Source organism: Durio zibethinus, chromosome 27 (genome assembly GCF_047325235.1).
Source record: "Durio zibethinus cultivar Kanyao isolate XHJ-2024 chromosome 27, ASM4732523v1, whole genome shotgun sequence".
In the NCBI taxonomy this organism is placed as follows: Eukaryota; Viridiplantae; Streptophyta; class Magnoliopsida; order Malvales; family Malvaceae; genus Durio; species Durio zibethinus.
In genome coordinates this window covers 17,690,507-17,713,494 of record NC_143188.1, presented here as the reverse complement: position 1 = coordinate 17,713,494, position 22,988 = coordinate 17,690,507, and the positions used below count along the sequence as shown (strand labels likewise).

General features: G+C 29.1%; 1 long non-coding RNA gene across 1 annotated transcript; it reads right to left on the bottom strand.

Moving 5' to 3' along the window:
- Positions 1-4,466: 4,466 nt before the first annotated feature.
- Positions 4,467-7,934, bottom strand: LOC149511086 (uncharacterized). The gene is made up of 2 exons (XR_016334811.1): positions 7,309-7,934; positions 4,467-5,889 (listed from the first exon to the last, which is right to left on the bottom strand). It is a non-coding gene; the product is annotated as an uncharacterized LOC149511086 (long non-coding RNA).
- Positions 7,935-22,988: the final 15,054 nt, after the last annotated feature.

Here is a 22,988-nt window from a genome sequence, read left to right as displayed (position 1 = left end):
TTAACCCTTTTAGATTAGTAGGACAGGGTATGGTAAAGTGTTGGCGTGGAACTAATTGTAGCTTCGACTTCTTAGAAAAAAAGGAAATTGAAGTGCAGGTGTTGGTTGACAACCAAAAATGAGGTGAGTCAACTCACCACTAATAACATCAATTTTACTGATCTAATTTTGATACAAAATTGTAGTTGGAGAACTGTATTGCTTCGTAAACTATAATGGAAAACTCCACTAATTCAAAACTCTAATGTCAACCATGGCTGAAAATTCAGAAATTATTGTTAAATATTGCCTTAATTTATAATTTACACATTAATCAACCACTAATTTTTCTCTGTCTTGCCCATAAAACAAACAACTAAAACGAGTTGTGCAAAGATCATGAAAAGAGAAGAGAGCATCGAAAAGTTTGTAGGAAAAAAACACCGGCGCCCAACTAGCCAGCTTCGACAAATCAAAATGTACTAAACCGTCAACAAAATCAACTACCATTATGTCTTCTTCCTCTTCCTACTAGTTATCTTCTGCAAATTCATCACCTGTTTCCTATCACATTCTCTTTTCCACCAGAAAATTTTCTAGGAAATTTTACCTGGATGTTTGGTACCACCTTTTCTTTTAAATCCTCCACCAGGGAATCCAAGTAACCCCATTTTTTACGCCCTGGAAGACTGTAACTGGTAACTTATATACAATTTTTTATATCCGTTTTTATGGTCAATGAAATTGCCTGTCAATGAGGATACTGAATATATAATATATGCTTGTATTACACAATATATGCTTCAACCTTATCAAATTATGCTTAATTGCAAGTGATTTAATTTTGTTCTTATTATGTCGTATCTATGAGAGCTAATGCTTGTAGATTGTACTATTAATAGTTATATTTATATAAATTTGTACTACCTTTGAATTGCCGGTTGTAGTATAGTTAATAATGGAATGACTCAACTGATTTGGTGATGGTCCAATAGAAACTATACACAGTGAATTTAATCCTAATTAAACTGCTGCAATGGAGGATTTGAAATTTGTTTCCTTATTCCAGCATTGAGCATCTGAGGTGCGGGAAGAAGGGCAACAGGTGAACTTTTCTTATATTGTTTTAATCGTTTTGTTTCTTCTTTCTTTTTGAATTATTACTTATCTTACAATAAATCATTTATTATATAATCTCTATTAAGGCCACAATTTATTTCACAATGTTAAATTGAATACAATTTTTCAATTCTAAAAAAGAATAGAAAAAAATGAAATTCAAAATGTATATCAATAAATTATTAAATTGAAAAGAATTTTAGTAAAATCTTAATTCAAATTTCAAACAAAATGCGTGTTTAAATAGTAGTGAGAAAATTACATATGATAAAAAAAATAATTGATGTACCAAACGATAAATTTGATGAATAAATCATAAATCAAACACAATACAATAAATTTTCTAATTTCGCATTTGAAAATATTAAACTCTTGTGCTAATGGTGATAAACTCAGAAACATCTCTGCATGAAATATAATTTACAACCAATAGAATATTTAGATAAAAAAATAAAGTAAAAAAAAAAATGAAATACCAGCGATGGTCATATTCACACCCGCTTTTCAACACTCAAGCTCCTAAAGAGCCACGTCTCTTTGTATTTGAAACTTTAAACCTGCTACCCATTATTTCGGTTATCTTCACCTTTCCTTCGGTAAATTTTGGTCATCTTACCTTGACCTTTTGGGCTTTTCCTTTGGTAAAAGTCTAAAATTGACTTTTATTTTCTTGCGACTTGGGAGTTGTTTTTCTCAAATGAATTTTTAATAAAATTTAAAGTTCCAAAGACAAACCCTCCACCATTGACTCCTAGGGCCAATCTGAAAGGATTTTTTTCTTATAAATGCATTTTATTCATCCTAAAAGCAAACCAAGTTTGCTACAAACGTGTTCAACTGAAACATTACAAACTTACAAAACACTTAACTAATAAGTCCCCAAGAAAAAGAGAAACTATAGTTCCTAGAGGATATGACTTGCTGAGAGGAGTTATAAATCCTTAGTTGAATTACCTCCTTGATACAAGCAACAACAGAATCAACAGTGCAGGAGGATCGGCCCCTGGAAGGATCATATCTTCAATCTCATGCATAATTAAGAACAAAAGGCCTCATGTTCCCTTGTAGTTTACAAAAAAATAAGTTAAAAGTTTGAGTGATCGTGGGGTTACAAGAAAACCTTTTCGGATGAAGGAATTTTTGTTGGGAATAATGACTCAAATCCCATAAGAGATTTATTTGAGATTTGTTAGAGATTTGTTTGAGATTTGTTAGATATTGCTTGATGGACAAGAAGACTTACAAAAGAAGAATTCCAAGAGAAAGAGGATTCTTAATAGGTAAGTTTGACTTGCAAGAGAAGAATTCTAAAAGGAAAGAGATTCTTAATAGGCAAGTTTGACTTACAGGAGAAGAATTCTAAGAGGAGAGGGATTCTTAATGGGCAAGTTTGTATGGTTATAAATAGATGAAGTCTCTACAGGGTTAAGTATGAGAAAAAGATGTAAGAGAGTTGTAGGGTTTTGTGGGATAGACACCCCATAGGAGTATTGGGGCTCTACGTCTTATGGGTGTGTATGTTTGTTTGTGAGTGGACTAGAGGAGACTGAGAGGGTCCACATAGGTATGATGTATGGAAGCATATGGGTATGTATTTAGTTATGTTGAAAGAGTGCACAAGGGTTTGGGTTTGTATTTGTTCGAGTTGAGAATACTCTATAGGACTAGAGGAGATTGAGAATGTCTTATGAGTATTGATTGTTGAGTGAGATTGATGATTTGATGTATGTTTGTAATTCTCTACAACTAGTGGATCTTGTTTCTCATCCGTGGATGTAGGTCAATTGGACTGAACCACGTTAAATTGTTGTCTCTTATGTGTTTGCTTTATTGTTTGATTTCGCTTCCGCTGGTATGATTGGATTGGAGGCTTTTAGCCCAACAAATGGTATCAGAGCTGTGGTGTTCTCCAACAAGTGGTATCAGAGCTGAAAGTTCGAAACGTGAAAAGAGTTGAAGATTCAAGATGTGGGAAGAGCCGATGGTTCGAGACATGGAAAGAGTTGACAGTTCGAGATATGGGAAGAGCTTAGTTTGAGACATGAGAAGAAGTAAGCTTAGAGGAGCTCGATTCAAGAGAAGAGTTCGAGTTCAAGTTTTGAAGATTGATGATTGGTTTGTATGAAGCGTGAAGACACAAGAGAAGAGAAGATGATTGTGAGACTTTCATTGTAGGTGGAGCCAAGCATGTCTAGTATGAAGATAGATGATTGATGAAATTTGAGTCAATGTGGAGATTGTTGGGAATAATGACTCAAATCCCATAAGAGATTTGTTTGAGATTTGTTAGAGATTTGTTTGGGATTTGTTAGATATTGCTTGATGGACAAGAAGACTTGCAAAAGAAGAATTCCAAGAGAAAGAGGATTCTTAATAGGTAAGTTTGACTTGCAAGAGAAGAATTCTAAAAGGAAAGGGATTCTTAATAGGCAAGTTTGACTTACAGGAGAAGAATTCTAAGAGGAGAGGGATTCTTAATGGGCAAGTTTGTATGGTTATAAATAAGTGAAGTCTCTACAAGGTTAAGTATGAGAAAAAAATGTAAGAGAGTTGTAGGATTTTGTGGGATAGACACCCCATAGGAGTATTGGGGCTCTACGTCTTATGGGTGTGTATGTTTATTTGTGAGTGGACTAGAGGAGACTGAGAGGGTCCACATAGGTATGATGTATGGAAGCATATGGGTATGTATTTGGTTATGTTGAAAGAGTGCACAAGGGTTTGGGTTTGTATTTGTTCGAGTTGAGAATACTCTATAGGACTAGAGGAGATTGAGAGTGTCTTATGAGTATTGATTGTTGAGTGAGGTTGATGATTTGATGTATGTTTGTAATTCTCTACAACTAGTGGATCTTGTTTCTCATCCGTGGATGTAGGTCAATTGGACTGAACCACGTTAAATTGTTGTCTCTTATGTGTTTGCTTTATTGTTTGATTTCGCTTCCGCTGGTATGATTGGATTGAAGGTTTTTAACCCAACAAATGGTATCAGAGCTGTGGTGTTCCCCAACAATTTTGGGGGAAATGGGGGAGAGTTGCTTTACTATCTAATCCAACTTTTGAACTTCTCTCTAAGTAGTTTTTCATAGTTTATACTTTATATCTAAGTAAGAGAAAGAAATAAAAAAAATTAAAAAATCAACAACCAGTTACTAAAAGTTGCCCGTCTCAAATTTTAAGTGGGAGTTGACGTGGCTTTTTAAGAGCCCGAGTGTTGAAAATCGGGTGCAAGTATGACTGTAGCTAGCAACAAAATAGCAATCTTAGGAAAAAGCAGGAAGCAATAATCATTTACTTTCAAATCACACTGAAACTAATATTACACAAAAGATAAGTAGTACTAACTTGTAATAATAAGTTCACATCACTCACAGCAAATTATAATTGTATTTTAAAAAGTATTTCAATAATTTACATAAAATATATATAATACTTAATAAAAGAGAGTATATTTTCTTACTTTTGAAGAGCAAATCCAGAAAATATGGTTTGCAAGAGGGTAAGTAGAACGATGACTGTAGCAGAAAGAACGGAAATAAGTGCCCAAGGATTGTTGAAATAGTTGTGATTCAAGTTGGCAAGCCATTTGTTCCGGCGTCGTCTGCAATATGCGTTCACTTCATAAGAGACTTCAAGGTATTGGATTGAGGAGTAGAATACTGAGTAAGTAAGCCTATTAAACATGGTGGCAACTGCTTCATCATCACCTAAACAGTTGTCAACAATTTCACAATGTGCAAGTATTTCCACATCTTTTGCAGAGTTAATAAGACAGTTCATGAATATGACATAATCCGTGATAAGATTCGTATCTCCGCACAGGAAAAGCTGCTCCAAGGCAATGAGATTTCGAAACAAAAAGTTTGTGAAGTCATTGATTACCAAGGTTGGCATTTCCAGAGTCCCTTTTTCATACTTGATCCATAACAAGCTCCCTTCATTTTTTTGAACTTGATTCCAGCCTCTTGGAGTTCCGTGGCGCAACGTGTGCGCCTGGAATCCATATTTCCTTTCCTATCTTCCTTCATTCTTTTGAACTTGAGTTTCGTGGCACATGTGCACCTGGAATCCATATTTCCTTCCATATTTAGATGTTCCTTAATTTCTGTAAGTGAAGGACTCCAGTATTCATGTATCAAGTCCAGTAGATGTCTGATTTCACCGATCGGCTTTACATTATCTTTAAAATACCTTAAATCAGGTAATACGTGTTTGAAGAATTCCAAAATCTTCCTAGTGAAATCTACCTTATGGACAATCTCAATCATCTCAAGTAACTCCAATACAACAAAGAAGGGAATTTGATTTTCAAGTAATAACAAATCACGGGGTAAGGAGCAGCATAAACCTCTCACCTTAAAAATGGGGTCATTGTCCACCTTTGTCGTTAATCCAAAGTACATCCGAATTAGCTAAACAATAAAGCAACCATCGAGAAGCATCATTTGGACGAAATCATCTGATTCAAGACGTACAGGGTCTTTATAGCAATTGCGAGCTTTTCTCTCTAAATTTCTCATTGCCATAATATATATTGAGACATTGATGTACTCTTTTTCTTCAAGTAGCTTTTGAAGATACCAATACTTAAGCTCTTCCATTGCCTTTAAGTGAACCTTACCGCTGTGGTAAGGACCGATTGCACATTGGTGTGGTTCATAGGCCTCATTATCTACATTGCGAAGATAATAAGGCACTTTGCAAATGCAATGTTCTGGTTGTATTGGGAATAAGCTTGCAATCTTTCGATTTACGTTAATCAAAACAGGATCGGCCGCCATCACTTTTCTTCTGCTAATTGCACCAAACCAGATTAATTATTATTACAAATAAAAATGCGCAACTTTCAAAAGTAAACCTACCACAGATGAATTAATATGACCCAAACAAAAAAAAAAAAAGAAAAAACTACCACTAAAGGATTTTATTGAATTTCCATTACTCCATGTTTGCATATACCATTTTCATGCTATCATTTTCTTAATTAATTTGCAAAAAATGCAAGACATGAGACCTACTTGTTCTTCTGAAGAGGGGATGAATCACTTGATTTCTCTGAAATTAATAAAAAATTTTGGTGACAATAATAATTTACTGGAGCGATGACTTGGTACAAATTTTGTTTCTCTTTGTTTAGTTGCTAGTAGCGGTCCAAGGTAGCAATAATAATTGATTTGAGCAACGACTTGTTAAAACTTTTTTTTCTTTTATTTAGTTGCTACTAACGGGCCAAGGTAGCAATAATAATTGACTTGAACAACGACTCGTTACAATTTTGTTTTTTCTCTTTATTTAATTAAATTTAATAATTTATAGTCATATAATAAAAAATATTAAAAATTTATATATTTATATCATATTTTATATAAAAATTACATATTATAATGCGTATCAATATGATAATATAAAATATATTTTTTTATTTTATTAAATTTATATATATAATTTTAATTAAATTTTAAATAATTTTATTTTTTTTATCATTTTCATATGTATAAATGCAAATCAACCTTTTTATTATTATAGCATTTGATGTGAATATGTAAGATTATAAAAACAAAATAATCTTATCATCAAAAGGAGATATTTTTAGTAGTTGTGAATACTCCAATAATTTTTTCACACCCAATTTTTTATTATAAAATTAACCTTAGATAAAATTATTTAAATATGTTATTAAATTACTTTTTAACCCTCCATACATCATTTTCTCCTTTTCTTTTTTTTTTTTGTTTTCTACCTTTCTTACCAACCTTTTTTTTATCTCAAACCAGAAACCTTTAAAATTACTTTTGTTATCTTGTACATCGTCGGTGGAGATAAGAGTGCCAAACAAATGATGGAAGTAAGTCAATTAAAAATCAATTTCAACTGAAATTTTGCACATTCCGAAAATCTCGATAAAATATTCGTTGGTGACTTTTTATTTGTTCTATTGTTTTACTTATTATTTTTTATATTTTTTCTTTATTTTTATTCTTTTATTTTCATTATTTTATTTTTATTTTTATTTTATTATTATTTAAAAGTATTTAGAAGAAAATTATAGTTTTAATTTTTCCAAAGTTTGTTTGATTTATATTTTTTTTACCAATTTCAACAAAAAATATTTTATTTTTTTAAATATTTTTTACCGTTTATTTTATTTTCTTATAAAAAAATTCACACAAAATAATAAAATAATAAAAATATATAAAATACCGAAAATACCCCTTATCAATTGTGACCAATAATTCAACAGCTGTCCGGTCGGTTCATCTCTTTTCAACTGGTTAGGAGCGGTTCAGTGCGGTTCGTTGCAGTTCAACCCGGTCCAAGCTGGTTCAGCTCAATGGGGCGGATAATCGGGTCGGTTGCGCGGATCTCAAGTTGGTTCTTGGGTCGGAGCGCAGATCCCCTTGGTCTCGGGTTTCGGCTGTTTAAGAGAAATTTCTTTTAAATACTTGGCAGCGTTTCCCCCCCCCCCTCCTTTTTTTTTTTTTAGGGGGGCGGTGGGGGTTCTGTCTAGTGTTAGTAGAGATCAAGAGAGATTGGGTTGCAAGGGTAGTTCGGGTATGGGAGGCCAAAGGTGGTGCCGTTGGATGTTGAGGAAGGTTAGGCCGAATTGGAAGGTCAGGGTTGAGTTGTGAACGTTACTGGTGTTCACAGGGGGGAGCTAGCTTTCGGCTCGGGTCGTGCCTGTCGGTAGGTGGTTTTGGCCGAGTCGGTGGAGGAGAGTTTGGATTCGGGGTAGTGTGTGTATGGATCTCGTTTAGGCAGTGTTCTTGGTTGATATCTGTTATTTTTGGCAACTCAATTTATAGAGCTGATTAAGTCTTCAAATCCCATGTTCTAAGGGATTGCAAAATACTTTTGGCCACCGCATGTAGCTTTGAAGCCGAAAGGTGGATGGGGAGGGCCTGGCGCCGAAAGTGGGTAGGGTAGTGAAGCAGACCAAATGATGGAAATAATAATAATAATAATAATAAAACAAAATAAAAGTTAATAATAATAATAAATTTTAGAATGTTGATAAAATTTAAAATGACTCAATCAGCTTGAAATACCTAATTAAAGTGTTCGAACGATTTAAATGAAGCCAGAAATCGTTTTTGATTTATTTGGATGCAACATTTGGTTTTCGCGATAAAACAAGTGTTTATAGACACAACTATAAATACTCAATTTTTCATTCTCTCATTTTTCTCTTCGCTTTTGCGATTACACTCCTTTCTTCCTCCTTATCCTCTAGAGTGATTTGAGGGTCGGAACAAAAATACGTGAGCTACTTTCGGCCTTGACTTTTGACTTCATTCTCAATTTTCAGATGCTTAATCTCATTCAGAAATTTGCATAAATAATATTGATGTATATTTGTTTTGAAATTGATTATTTTCAAGTAATATATTTTATTTTTTATTGTTTATACTTTTGTTTATTTTATTAATTTTTTTCTTATACAAATCGAGATCAATTGAGCTTTAAAGTAAATAAAGAACGATTACTTCTTCCGTCTCATAAATTTTACCATTTACATCCTAAATTAAATTGGAGAAAAGAACGAAGTCGACAGTGGCAGAGCCACATTGATGCCCCCCAAATTTTCAGAAACTTTTATCTAGATATGTTGTAAATCTATTAGTGTCCCTCTAAAACATGCAAATGGCCCCTCTAGAAAATAAAATATATTTTTTGTGATTATAAAAATTTAAATTTAAAAATAAAAAATTCAATTTTTAAATCCAATTAATTTGCAAAATATTAAAATCTAATAGTTTAGTTATCATTAAAAAAACTAAAAAATGGTTTTATTAAATATAACCCACATTAAAAAGTCAAAACTCTAAAAAAAGTAGCAAAAAATTAAAAATGTAAAATTGATAGAACAGAAAGACACACAAATCTTAATCCTTGAAGGCCTAAACCAAACACCAAACCACTATACTTATTGCAAAATAAATGTATTATTGTTTCTCAAAAAGCCTATTACAATGACAATACAGAGGCTGGTTAACTATACTTATTGCAAAATAAATGTATTATTGTTTCTCAAAGAGCCTATTACAATGACAATACAAAGGCGGTTAAAACTTTTTTTATGATAAGACTATTGCACCTTCGTCTTATGATTTTGAAGCCATTAATTGTAAATTAAAAGTTTTTTTAAAATTTAAATTTGAGAAAATTATTAATATTTATGATAAAATGTGCAAATTTTGATGTATGCATATAAACATTGTGTGAAAACTACTTAGTTTTTTTAACTCTTGTAGCAATAAAGCTAAAGGGTAAAAAATGCCCATGAACTATAATAAAAAAAATCATTTAATCCGTCAATATTTTATTGCAATCAATCGAGCCTTTAATCTTCTATTTTGACTCAATTGAACCCTTAATTGGATGAAATTTAGTCACATGGCAAAATTGAATCAATCAGTCTCCAAATTATAGTCAATTGAACCCTTAGAGGGATCTTAAAGAGAAATAAGAAAGAAAATAGAGAAGAAAAAATTTATTTTATTTAATTTTCACATATATTAATTGCATCATGTGGTAAAGTTTCATATATTCTATGAATGTCACATGAAATTTTATCTTAGTTGGTAAAAAAAATAAAAAAGTTGTTAACTTTTTCATCCAAATAAGGGCTTATTTGGATGCAAATAAATATTGGAAGGTTTGATTGGTTGCAATTTAAAAAAAAAAGAGCTTAGATAATTTTTTTAATTATAGCTCAAGGGGTTTTTTTATCTTTTAACGTAAAAATAAAAATCCATATTGTTTTATATAATGAAATAAATTACTTAAATTATTTTATATATGTTTTCATTTAAACTTTATGCATTAGATATATGTTAAAAAAATTAGTTAAACTCTTATTTGATTGTTATAATTGTAGAGATTTCATTTTGTTTAGAAAAATTTTCAGCATTAAAATGGGCTTAGAATTCTTAAAGATGGAATACAAAATTGTAATTGGGCTTAGTTAGGAAATTGAATTTTAGATCCAGAGATCAAAAAGCCTAAAATTATGTTGTTGTTGTTGTTGTTATTGTTATTGTTGTTGTTGCTATTGTTATTATTATTATTTTCTATTTTATTTTATTTTTTAGTTTTTATTTTAATTTTAGTTTTTTATATTATTTTTGGGTTTCCTTTAAAGAAAAAGAAAAAAAGAGGAAAAAAATTATTGGTTTTGCAAAAGGAAAATTGAAAATTTTGATTTCTTTGATTATTTTAAAATAAGAGATTTAAGAATGCGTTTGGAAATATTTGGGCATCAAGACATTGGCAAAGGAAATGATCCCAGAAAAATCTTGAAAATTTTTTATAGATTTAGTTGAAATCAGAATCTTTCCAAATTGAAAGGAATTTGATCCTTGTATAAAGAACCCAAATTTGCAATCACTAATGCAAAGAAGCAACACAATCAACAATCATCAAGTAATATAAAGTTTTGAGTTTTGAAGAAGAAATTCTCTATCAAAGAGAGAAGAAAAATCAATAAGTAATTGGAGGAGGAGATCACAAGAACAACAGGTAATTTAACAAGGCAACAAGCAATTAAGAAATCAACAATAATAAAAAAGAATCACCAAACAAAGAGAGAGAGAGAGAGAGAGAGAGAGAGAGAGAGAGAGAGAGAGAGAGAGAGAGAGCCATATACATAATATTAAAACAAACAAAGTCAAGTAAAATTTTTCTTAGTAGTAAGCTCAATTTCGGATTGGTCTAAAAGTATTGGTTAGGTAATTTTTCTTTTATGCTGTTATATTTATTTGTTGTTTAATTTGGTTTGGATAATCTTTGTGATAATACTTTTTTCTATGAAATTATTTTGTTTTGCTAGTTATTTGTTTATTTATTTTTTTATTTCTATATTTATTTATTCATTCATTATTTTTTATTTGGGGTTTTTTTTTTTTGCTTATTAATTTATTTAATTGGTGTAAATAAAAATTGAATTATATTTTTTAGAAAAGTGTAAATATATTATTTTATGATTAAAAAATTGAAACTATATTTGTATCATTAATTGTAATTAATATTTTGTAAATAAATAAAAAGAATGTAATTAAATTAATTTCTTTATTGTAAGATATTTAATAAATTTGACAACAGAGCCTCTTCAGGTAAATAATGAATTTATTTTGAATATTCTTAAGATAAGAAAAAAAATTTTGGTGAAAGTTTAAAGACTTTTTTCCAAAATTTAAATATTCAAATTAATAAAAATATGAATAAAAAGCATTTGAATTAAAGCTTAGACAAGATAATATAAAACTAATTTGATACCAATTTTGAGCGTTGTGAGGTACTAAAATTTTTTTTGCATGTAATCGACTCCCAAATTTAATTTTGTTATTATAGACTAAAATCTATTATTTTTAGGGATCTTTAGTTTAAACTTAAGACAATCTTAAAAAGAATAAATTCACATAAGTGATCAATCACATCTAGACAAAAAAAAAAATACTGGTAGTTATTTTATAGTTTTTATGTCTAATGGATAGATTCTTGAGCTTGAATATTATGATAATAATCGTAGAGAAATACTTTAACTTCACTTCATTATTATTTTATACTCTAAATAAATACTATTATACAAAATATTACTTAAAATTTAAAATAATTAATTAATATAGTTGAAGTTTTGTTTATCTTAACTTAAATTTTTTATGTATATTGTTTAAGATTACATGTATGAAATCTTATATTTTAGATTTTTTTTATAACTTTTGATAAAATAATAACTTATTACACACTAAATAACAAATTTTAAGTTATGGATTTGATTTTAATTTGACTCTCTTTAATTTAAAATCCTGTCTCCGCCATTGGAAATCGATGAAGAATCAAGTTAATTTACTTATAACCTAGAAAAAAAATTATGAGATTGCAAAATATTTACCATAATTATAAGATCTTAACTTCTATCTTGTTTAAGAGTAAGAATGAAGCACTATAAACTTAATATAGTCATTATGCCTTTTAATTCTTGAAAGTGCGTGAAACGCTTAAGTGAAGTTCACCTGTTTAGAAACATTTAGCCCCCTTGTGTTTCGACTTTCCACTGTAACCTCAATAACAAACAGGATGAAAAATTTAAGCTTTGTAGTCAAAAAGCTTGGTTTTACAAACCATACGGAAAAGTTTTTATAGGCGTGTTGCGGTTAAAAAGCACTTTGGAAGGTAAAATTATTTTTTATTCCTATAATTTTAAAATTTTATTATTTTATATATATTTTTTGGATATTTTAATACACAAACAGTATTTTTTTTACAGTAATTAATACACAAACAGAATTTTGATTTTTACTATATTATTAGTAATTTATTACTAAATTATCAATAATTTACTCTTAAACTATCAATGATTTATCAGTAAATTATTATGTTTTGACTACTATATTATCATTAATTTACTACTTAATTTTTAATTATTCACTATAAAATTATTAACGATTTGCTACTATATTATCATTTTTCTTATACTAATGTAAGTACCAACACTACTATATTTTAAGTCAATATTTCTAAGATATTTTTTAAATTTTTTAGTTCATGATAAATAGTATATATTAAGATAAGTTTTATTGATGATTTTATTGAGTTATTAGTGTATGTACGTATTTTCATTCCTCTTAGTTAAATACAATTACATATAAAATATTGAAATTTGAAGTATTTTACCAACAATGAAAATAATAAACTTTACTTTGTGTTTTTATCTTTAAATAAATATATAATTTTTGGTAAAAATTTTGTTATATTTGTGATAAAAGTAATAAAAAAAATTTATTAAACAAAATTTTTAAAAATAAATAGGCAACAATTTTAAAAAATATTAAGGTCATAATAATAACCATCATATTTTCCTTCAAAAATTTCTTCTAGCAAATGAAAAGATAATATATTTTCCGTTGTTACTTCATTCTTATTACCATATTCAAAATTACTTTCTTGATATTTTAACCCCCACCAACTTCTTCATTTGGAAAGAGTAAAAAATATTTCAAGAGTCATAACAATCCAAATAATGTTTAACTTTATATTGTTTTCTTGAATAAATAGGAATCATAATGTCTCTTTCAAATGAAATATCTGAGTTGTTTCTTTTAACCCATATGACAACAATTTGATAAGCAAATGAACGATTATAAATTTATTGATCTAAATTAACATTTTTGCAATACCAATTTTAAAATCCTTAAAAGAATATATATCATTTAATTTTTGCAAAACTTGAGTATAAAGATTTTCTTCTAATATTATTATCTCTATAACTTTTGCACTTAAATTTTTATTGTGTTGTATTCTCATTTTATTTTAAAGTTTATTATTGTGTCATAAAAGTATAGCTAAAAATAATATCAATTAGTCAATTCAAATTTAAAATAATTCAAAACTCAAATTAAGTACACATAAAATTTTTACTCATTTTCAATTTTAATTTAATTAAAAATTAATATAATACATTTAATTATAAAAATGAACTAATTTGATTCAATTTTGAATTAATTTTAAGAAGTCAACAACTTAATAGTTATTGAATATAATCAAAATTTGAATTGAAATAGTAATCGAATTAGAATTCAAAATTTCTTTTTCATCTTCTATAACAATTTAAAATTTTTTTAAAACTTTTTTCCTTCATCTTAAATGTCTCATTTTTATTGCCTTTGTGATTTAATTAGTTAATTAATTTTTAAGAATATTTCTATAGTGAAATTGCAATTATAAGTGATTGAGTATATTATTAACATATTATTATTTTTTATTTGGATTTAGGATGATTTGAATTCAATTTTTTAAATAAAAATAAGTATGCACCAATTATTGAGTCAAATTTATCTAGGTGCATAAGTAAATAATTAAGTATACTATAAATAGAAGTAGATGATAAATCATGACTCAACATAATTGATCGTTTACCCTAAATTTGAAACTCTACTCGAAATTATAAAAAGTTAAAATTCAAAATTATTAAAATGTTAAATACATAACTAAATAAAGATTTATTAAGTGAATTTTGCTAATGAATTCCCCAATGTCACTTTTAAATTTAGTTAAATTATAATTTATGATAATAGTTTTGTATTAAATATACTAGTGATAATTAATTTAATGAATTTCAATACTTTTGAATAAATATTACCAAATATGGTAATCTTAAAAATTTTAATATAGTAACGAATAATCTTCAATTAATATAATGGAGAAAATGGAGTATACAATTCTAAAAAAATTTAAAATCAATATATTTGTATACTTTTTATTGAAATATTTTATAATACTAACATTGTTTATCATATGAAGAAAATAGATCTTCCACTACTTATAGATGACCTAAAAATCATTTTGAATTAAAAGGCATAATGAATAATAAAATCGATGATTTGGCAGCAAATTGAAGGTTACGGATAACTTTTATATATTGTTATTGATAATATATAATAGGTTTCCTTTTTATATTTAAGATTCTATCGTGAGAAATTGGTATTTGACTAAAGAAATTTTGCTTTTGTTTGATATGTATGTTTGCACAATAATCTATATAAGTTTATGCTAAGGAAAATATGTTTAAAATCTTGGCTCTGTCGTTGGAAGTTGATGAAGAATCAAGATAAATTACCTATAACCTAGGAAAAAAATTATGAGATTGTAAAAAATTTATTATAATTATAAGATCTCAACTTCTATCCAATTTAAGTGTAAGAATGAAGTACTATAAACTAAATAGTCAATATGCCTTTTAATTCTTGAAAGTGCATGAAACTCTAAAGTGCAGTTCACCTGTTTATTAACATTTAGCCCCCTTCTAAAAGTGTTTTCGGCATTCCACCGTAACCTCAATATTAAACAGGATGAAAAAATTTAAGCTTTGGTGTAAAAAAAAGCTTGGTTTTACAAACCAAGCGCAAAAGCTTTTCGATGTGTGTTGCGGTTAAAAAGCCCTTTAAAAGGTAAAATTATATTTTATTCTAATAATTTTGAATTTTTATTATTTTATTCATATATTTTGGATATTTACATAAACAACATTTTTTTACAGTAATATTAAATATTTAAAAATTTTAAATTACATTTTTCTAATCACATTTTTAAACACACTTTTCAAATCGAGCTTTTCTAAACTGCAAAAACAACACTAAACTAGGCCAAACTACTGTGATTGAACCATAGAGATTTCAAATGGACAAGATGACAGAGCAAGCAAGGCAATTGTTTTGGAAATGGTATATACATATCTTCACAATTTCTTTTATAAAGATTATAGGTCATTCTGCCAGCTTGCAAAATGGAAATACCTTGCCCCTAATAGAAGGATTAATCCTTCAACGCATTCTTTTTTATTTTGTCTTTCCGCTTGATATCACTCCTTATTTCATTATTGAGCAGACCAGCCTGTAGAAAAAATTGTAGAGGGTTGTCAAAAAGAGACTCTGACTTGGGCAGTATTTTGGGATTTAAAGATGGACATCGGATAACAAGTAATGCATATTTGACTGGAGCTTGAGATTCTGGAATAGAAGATTGCAAGGTTCATGCAATCATTTAAAGAAAAACATCTGGTAAGATTAAGATTTGAATTTTAATACACGTAATTTTTTTATTTTATGTTAGAATTTTTTTATAAAAAAAATTTAAAATTCATGTGAGAAAATTAATGGAATTTATGGGATGAAATTGTGTGGTCTAAAATCTTTTGTACCCAAAAAAGGACCAAGTTGTGGTGTTAGTGACCAGGTGAATTGCATTATTGCTTGTTTTGTAATAATTATTCAACTACTTGCCATCCGGAAGCAGCCAATTGTATTTGCTGAAAATTCATTTCTTTGATTCCTCATATAGGACAACACCGGTATAGAGTCCATAATTTCCATTTCTTTTATGTGATTTTTTGTGTACACACTCAATGTAATTTGACTTTCAAATCGCAACAAAAATTATAAATTGGCTTTAAAACCACTGGCAAGAAAAAAAAAAAAAAAAAAGAAAACTAATCACTTAGTCGGGGTAAAGAAGTTAGTAGGTTATAAGTTAAAAAGTGCGTGGCGTAAAAGTTAGCTATTATTGAACCAAGTTATTATTAGACTTATCGACGGTATATAAATATTATATATTATCAATTGATCATGTGATAAGATTTCATTAATAAATAAAATTAAAAATAATTTTTTAAAATATAAATATTAATAAATTTATTTAAATTTAATTAATTACTAAAATAATTTATTTTAAAAATATAATTATTTTTAAAATTTTATTTATTAATCATATATCACAGCATAATTCATTAACTGTGTATATACAGTATCGTTCCATCAAACATTAACCCTATTGAGCCAAGACAATACGGAAAAGGTAGAGAGCTTTGGGAGGATAAATTTGGTTGACGAAGACGAAGGGAGTAAGGAGCGGCAACTGTATAAAACAGGCGCTGTTCCCTGGCTCCATAAATCATTCACTGCCACTCACTCAGAGGTAAGAGAAATTCAGATACTATTACTACTTTTCGCCTTCTGTTTCCTTTCCATCTCAGTGGTCGGTTCTCACTCAGTGCTACAATTTCTACACCATTTATCACATGCCCTTAATGCACAAAACAACCGAGTACGTCTCATGGGACCCTTCAATAACTCATATTTCTACCAACCCAACCTTACAAATATTTTTACTTTACTTACTACCCAATAAAAATATAAACCCCCCCTAGTTCATTTTTTTTCTTTTGAGTTATTCTGTCTCTATGGGTTTTTGTATTGGGGATAATTTTGTAATCATTTCAGTTAATTATTAGTATAAATAGAAATGTCAAACTTTCAAAAGTAAACCTACACAGATGAATTAATATGACCAAACAGAAAAAAAAACTACCACTAAAGGAAGGATTTTTTTATTTAATATGACCTAACCTGATTTTTTTATTTAATTTTTTATATAATCAATCTCAGAGTATAAGATATAAGATTTGATGTATTGTTATTGTTGTTGTATTTTGGATATTTACACAAACAACCTTTTTTTTACAATAATATTAAATATTCAAAAATTTTAAATTATATTTTTCTAATCACATTTTTAAACACACTTTTCAAATCAAGCTTTTCTAAACTGCAAAAACAACACTAAACTAGGCCAACTACTTTGATTGAACCATCGAGATTTCAAATGGACAAGATGACAGAGCAAGCAAGGCAAATGTTTTCGAAATGGTATCTACATATCTTCACAATTTCTTTTATAAAGATTATAGGTCATTCTGCCAGCTTGCAAAATGGAAATGCCTTGCACCTAATAGAAGGATTACTCCTGCAACTCAAATTTTTTTATTTTGTCTTTCCCCTTGATATCACTCCTTATTTCATTATTGAGCAGACCAGCGTGGAGAAAAAATTGTGTAGGGTTGTCAAAAAGAGACTCTGAATGGGGCAGTCTTTTGGGATTTAAAGATGGATATCGGATAGCAAGTAATGCGTATTTGTTTGGAGATTGAGATTTTGGAATAGAAGATTGCAACGTTCATGCAATCATTTAAAAGATACCATCTAATAATATTAAGGTTTAAATTTTAACACATGTAATTTTTTATTTCATGTTAAAATTTTTTATAAAAAAACATTTAAAATTCACGTGAGAAAATGAATAGAATTTATGGGATGAAATTGTGTGGTCTAAAATCTTTTGTACCCCAAAAAAGGACCAAGTTGTGGTCTGAGTGACCAGGTGAATTTAATTATTGCTTGTTTTGTAATTATTATTCAACTACTAGCCATCCGGAAGCAGCCAATTGCATTTGTTGAAAATTCATTTCTTTGATGCCTCAGATAGGACATTTGAGCTGGAAGAACGCCGGTATAGAGTCCATAATTTTCATATTTCTTGTACAATTTTTTAAGCTATTTACTAGTTTAGAATGTTGTACATAATATATTAGATAGAAAATTTTTATTTTATTGAATAGATTTAATATTTATATTAAATGTTCATGAATAATTATATTTTGAACAAAAATGTTAATTTATTTATAATAATTAAAAATTAAAGAATTATAACTATTTAAATATGTTTAAATGTTTATATGTAATAGTTAATAGCAAAATTTACAATTATTATGTTTAAAATAAATGTTTAAACATAAAATTTTATAATATATTTAAACAAAACTATCATGGTTATTCGTCAAAAGGATATTATTGTTCAAAAACTATAAAAAGAAACTTTATACATAATCATTTTCATTACCTTTGCTTAGAGAATTTTAAAGTTTTATTATATCTTAAAGATATAATTATTAAAATATTCTTCATATTTCAAGGCCAAAATTCATTTTTATTATTTATATTTCTTATAAAATTTTCTAACATTAGCAACTTCCAACAAAGAAACCAAGTGAAACACATTCGCAGGCATGGCACTGCACTCTGAACAAGTATCAGGTATCTTTAAATCTAAAACTTTTAAATTACAACTGATCATGCTTGTCTCATTAATATAGGTTTTTTTTTTTCCTGTTAAACTGTAGTTTAAAAAATATTAACTCATTTTCTCTAATTTTCTCATTGTCTTAACATATTTTATTTGAAAAAAATATATAAAGTATAAAGTCTTGCATATTTTATTTTTTTTTAATTCAAGTTGTTTAGGTTGGGTGTGTTATTCTTTGGTTAAAAAGGTTTAAGTGAAAAGAAACTATTTTTTTTCTAGATCAAAACATACCGCAAGTTTTAGTAAAAATTTACATTAAATTTATATATTGTCCACAAAGATGACTACGGGTAAATGTTGGCTGAGCACCCAAAAAAAAAAAAAAGAGACTACCGGGAGAATGAATCGATCATAAATTTTATAAGTGAAATATTTAATTCATACCAACTTAATCAACTCTTATTATCAAGTTGGATAATTTTTTGTTCTGAGTTATTATATTTATCAGATACTATAGTTTTAAGTAGTTTTAAAATGAGTAATTTTAAATTCGAATTACTGCACATATACATGTATGTGATTTTGTTGGATACTAACTTGATATAATTTGACTTTGAAATCGCAACAAAAATCTTAAATTGGCTTTAAAACCACCGGCAAGAAAAAAAAAAAAAAAACTAATCACTTAACGGGGTAAAGAAGTTAGCAGTTTATAAGTTTAAAGTGTGTGGTGTAGAAGTTAGTCATTATTGAACCAAGTTAATTTTAGATATACCGATGGTATATAAATATTATATATTTTTAATTAATCATTCGATAAAATTTCATTAATAAATAAAATTAAAAATAATTATTTTTTAAAGATAAATATTAAATATTTTTTAAAGATAAATATTAAATATTTTTTAAAAATAAATATTATATATTTTCTTTTGAGTTATTCTGTCTCTATGACTTTTTGTATTGGGGATAATCTTGCAATCATTGTAGTTATGTTAATTGAATAAGGTAGTCCGCCATCACTTTATTCTGCTAATTGCACCAAACTAGGTTAATTATTATTACAAATGGAAATGCCAAACTTTCAAAAGTAAGCTTACCACAGATGAATTAATATGACCCAAACAGAGAAAAGCTACCACTTAAGGAAGGATTTTATGGAATTTCCATTATTCCATGTTTGCATATAACATTTTCATACTATCATTTTCTTAATGAATTTGTGAAAAATGCAAGACATGAGACTTACTTGTTCATCTGAAAAAGGGATGAATTACTTGGTTTCTCTGAAATTGATAAAAAATTTGGTGGCAATAATAATTGACTTGAGCTTCGACTTGGTAGAATTTTTTGTTTCTCTTTATTTTGTTGCTACTAGCGAGCCAAGATGACAATGATAATTGAATTGAGCGACGACTTGGTATAATTTTTGTTTCTCTCTTTATTTTGTTGCTACTAGCTAGCAAGTCAAGGTGACAATAATAATTAACTTGAGCGACGAGTTACTACAATTTTTGTTTCTCTTTATTTTGTTACTACTTGCAGGGTAAGGTGGCGATTATAATTGACTTGAGCGACGACTTGGTATAATTTTTGTCTCTCTTTGTTTAATTAAATCTAATAATTCATGTATTCGTGTTATGTAAAATATTGACAATTTATATATTTGTATTATATTTTATAAGAAAATTACGTGTCACAATTGGTATCAATAAAAAAATATAAAATACTTCTTTTTGGTTTTATTAAACCTATATATGGTTTTTATGAAAATTTTAAATAGTATCATCTTTATATTTTTGTATTATTTTTATATCATGTCATCATATCATATTTTAGATTGTCGGTCCATCTATAATGCAGGTCGACTTTTTATTGTGATATTTGATGTGGATTTGTAAGATTATAAGGGCAAAATAGTCTTTTTCATCACAAAGAGATATTTTTAGGAGTATTTCTAAATAGACCCCAATAATTTCTTTTCGCACCCAAATTTTTTTTATTAAAATATTGACCCTACATAAAATTATTTAAATACATTGTTAAATTACAGTTTAGCCCTCTATTTTCTCCTTCTCTTCTCTTTTTCTTTTTTTCTTCCCTACCTTTTTCAATTACAAATCTTAAATCTTTAATAGTACATTTCTTATCTTGTACATTGTTAAAATGGAAAAGTCAAATTTGAAAAAATTCTGGTGAAAATGAAGAGTGCCAAACAAACGATAAGGTAAGTCATTTAAACATCAATTTCAATTGAAATTTTGCACATTCCAAAAATGGAGCTTTTGGTTATGCATTTCTATAAGCTTTTAAAAGTTTTCGGATTTGCACTTTTAGAAACTTTAAAAAGGTTTCATATTTGCATTTTCAAAAGTTTTTAAAAGCTTCCATAAATACAAATATTGACTCTAAATTGAAGTTTGGTGACTTCATTTTCTCCATAAATTAGTGGTTTAAAGGTTGATTTTTAGGATTTGAAAGTTAGGGATAATAGTGTAAGAGAGAAAATGAGTGAGAGATGGTAAGAGGTTAGAGGTGAGAGGTGAGAGGCGAGAGCTATTTAGGGAAGTTTGTAATTGGGTGAAATGGGGTGTAAAGAGGAAAATGTGATGTGTAAATAGAGTTATCCTATTTTTAAGGTCTTAGGGTATTTTAATCATTGTTATCAAAGAATATTTTTGTGATTCGGCCTGTTTAATGTGGTAGATCATTGTCGGAAAAACTTCTTCTAAATTTTTGGATCAAATATTTGGCATGGACAATTTTTTATCTCATGCTCATCTCACCTGTCCCAAATGACATGCCACTCCATGCGTACTAGATAATGTTAGGCCACTTCAACCATGACCTATGCCACATTAGGGAGAGGTTTAACCACCTCGACACAACTATAATTGTTGCGCCTATAGCAATAATCACAACAATACAGAAGCAATAGACAACAATCAATAATCAAATGCGCAGGAAAAATAAAGCACACCAAGATTTACGTGGAAAACCCTTCAGTGTAGAGGGAAAAACCACGGGCCACCAAAAAAATCTTCACTATCAAATAATAGTTATACAAAGTTCTTCTTTAGCTAAAACTAGAGCTAATCAACAACTAGAGAAACAATTGGAGAAATCTCATCAAATAAGTGACTCAACAAATACACCCTGGATTTGTTCCTAGAGAGCTTCAAACCCGATCTTCACTGTTCAGAATGTATAACTCTGAATCATAAACCTCTTGACAAGGTTCCAACTCAATCGGACCACGGATCGACTTCCGTTTAACCAACTCTCCCTTCTCATTTTTCTTTCTCTGCTTTTCCTAGCTTTTCTTCTTTTTCTGCTTGGTTGTCGACACACACATAAAACAACCCCACCTCTTTTTTATTAAGTAGCTAGGGCTCTGTGTAAAATAAAAGATCAAGGCCCATGGCCTTTACTTGGTCCAAAACCACTTACATGGGACTGGACCCCATTTTCCTAACAATCTCCCCCTCCAGTCCCATTAGAAGGAGATTCATCACCATAGCAATTTCATTTGGAACTTACCTTGGCCAGGGAACTCATTCCGACCAAGTTACTGCAAAGCTCAAGCTTTTCCTTGGGAAGCTTAACAAGATCATAAGTACCATTCTTTCGCAATGACTCCATCTCTTCTTTCATTACTTTTAACCAGTGCTCTCTATCCGGAGTAGCCTGCACATCTTGAAAGCTTTCTGGCTCCCCTTCACTGGTAACTAAAATAAAATCTGAACTTGGATACCTGGTAGATGGCCTGCGCTCTCTAGTAGATCTCCTGGGCTGAGACTCTACATCACTTGATGCTGAAGGTAGCTCCCCCTGCTCAACACTTTCAGGTAGAGAGGATTGCTCCCCCTGCTCAAAACTAATAGCATCTGGCTCATCACCAACTGTGGCTGGCTCATTCATATCCCCAAGTTTTGTTTCTGGCTCATTTTCACCATCTGTGGCTCTTTCTTGTGAAATCTCTGTCGGTGTTGAAATATCACACTCAACAGTAACTCGTGTAGTCTTCTCATTTTTCTCAAGGTCTGCTATGGTTTCTTTTTCATGAAAGACCACATCTCTGCTTCTGACTGTCTTTCTCTTTACTGGATCTCATACCCTGTAGCCAAATTCCTCATCACCATATCCTATAAACACACATTGTGTGGCTGTGCTGTCAAGCTTTGATCTCTGCTCTTTCGGTACATGCATGAATGCTTTACACCCAAAAATTTTCAAGTGAGAGTATGAAGCATCTTTCCTTGTCCACACTCTTTCTGGAATGTCAAAGCCCAAAGAAACTGATAGTGACCTGTTAAGTAAATAACAAGCTGTGTTGACTGCTTCACCCCAGAATGGCTTTGGTAATTTTACCATCCTCAACATACATCTGACTTTTTCCACAATGGTGCGATTCATTCTTTCAGCTATACCATTATGCTGTGGTGTTCCAGGTTTTGTCCTCTCATGCCTGATCCCAT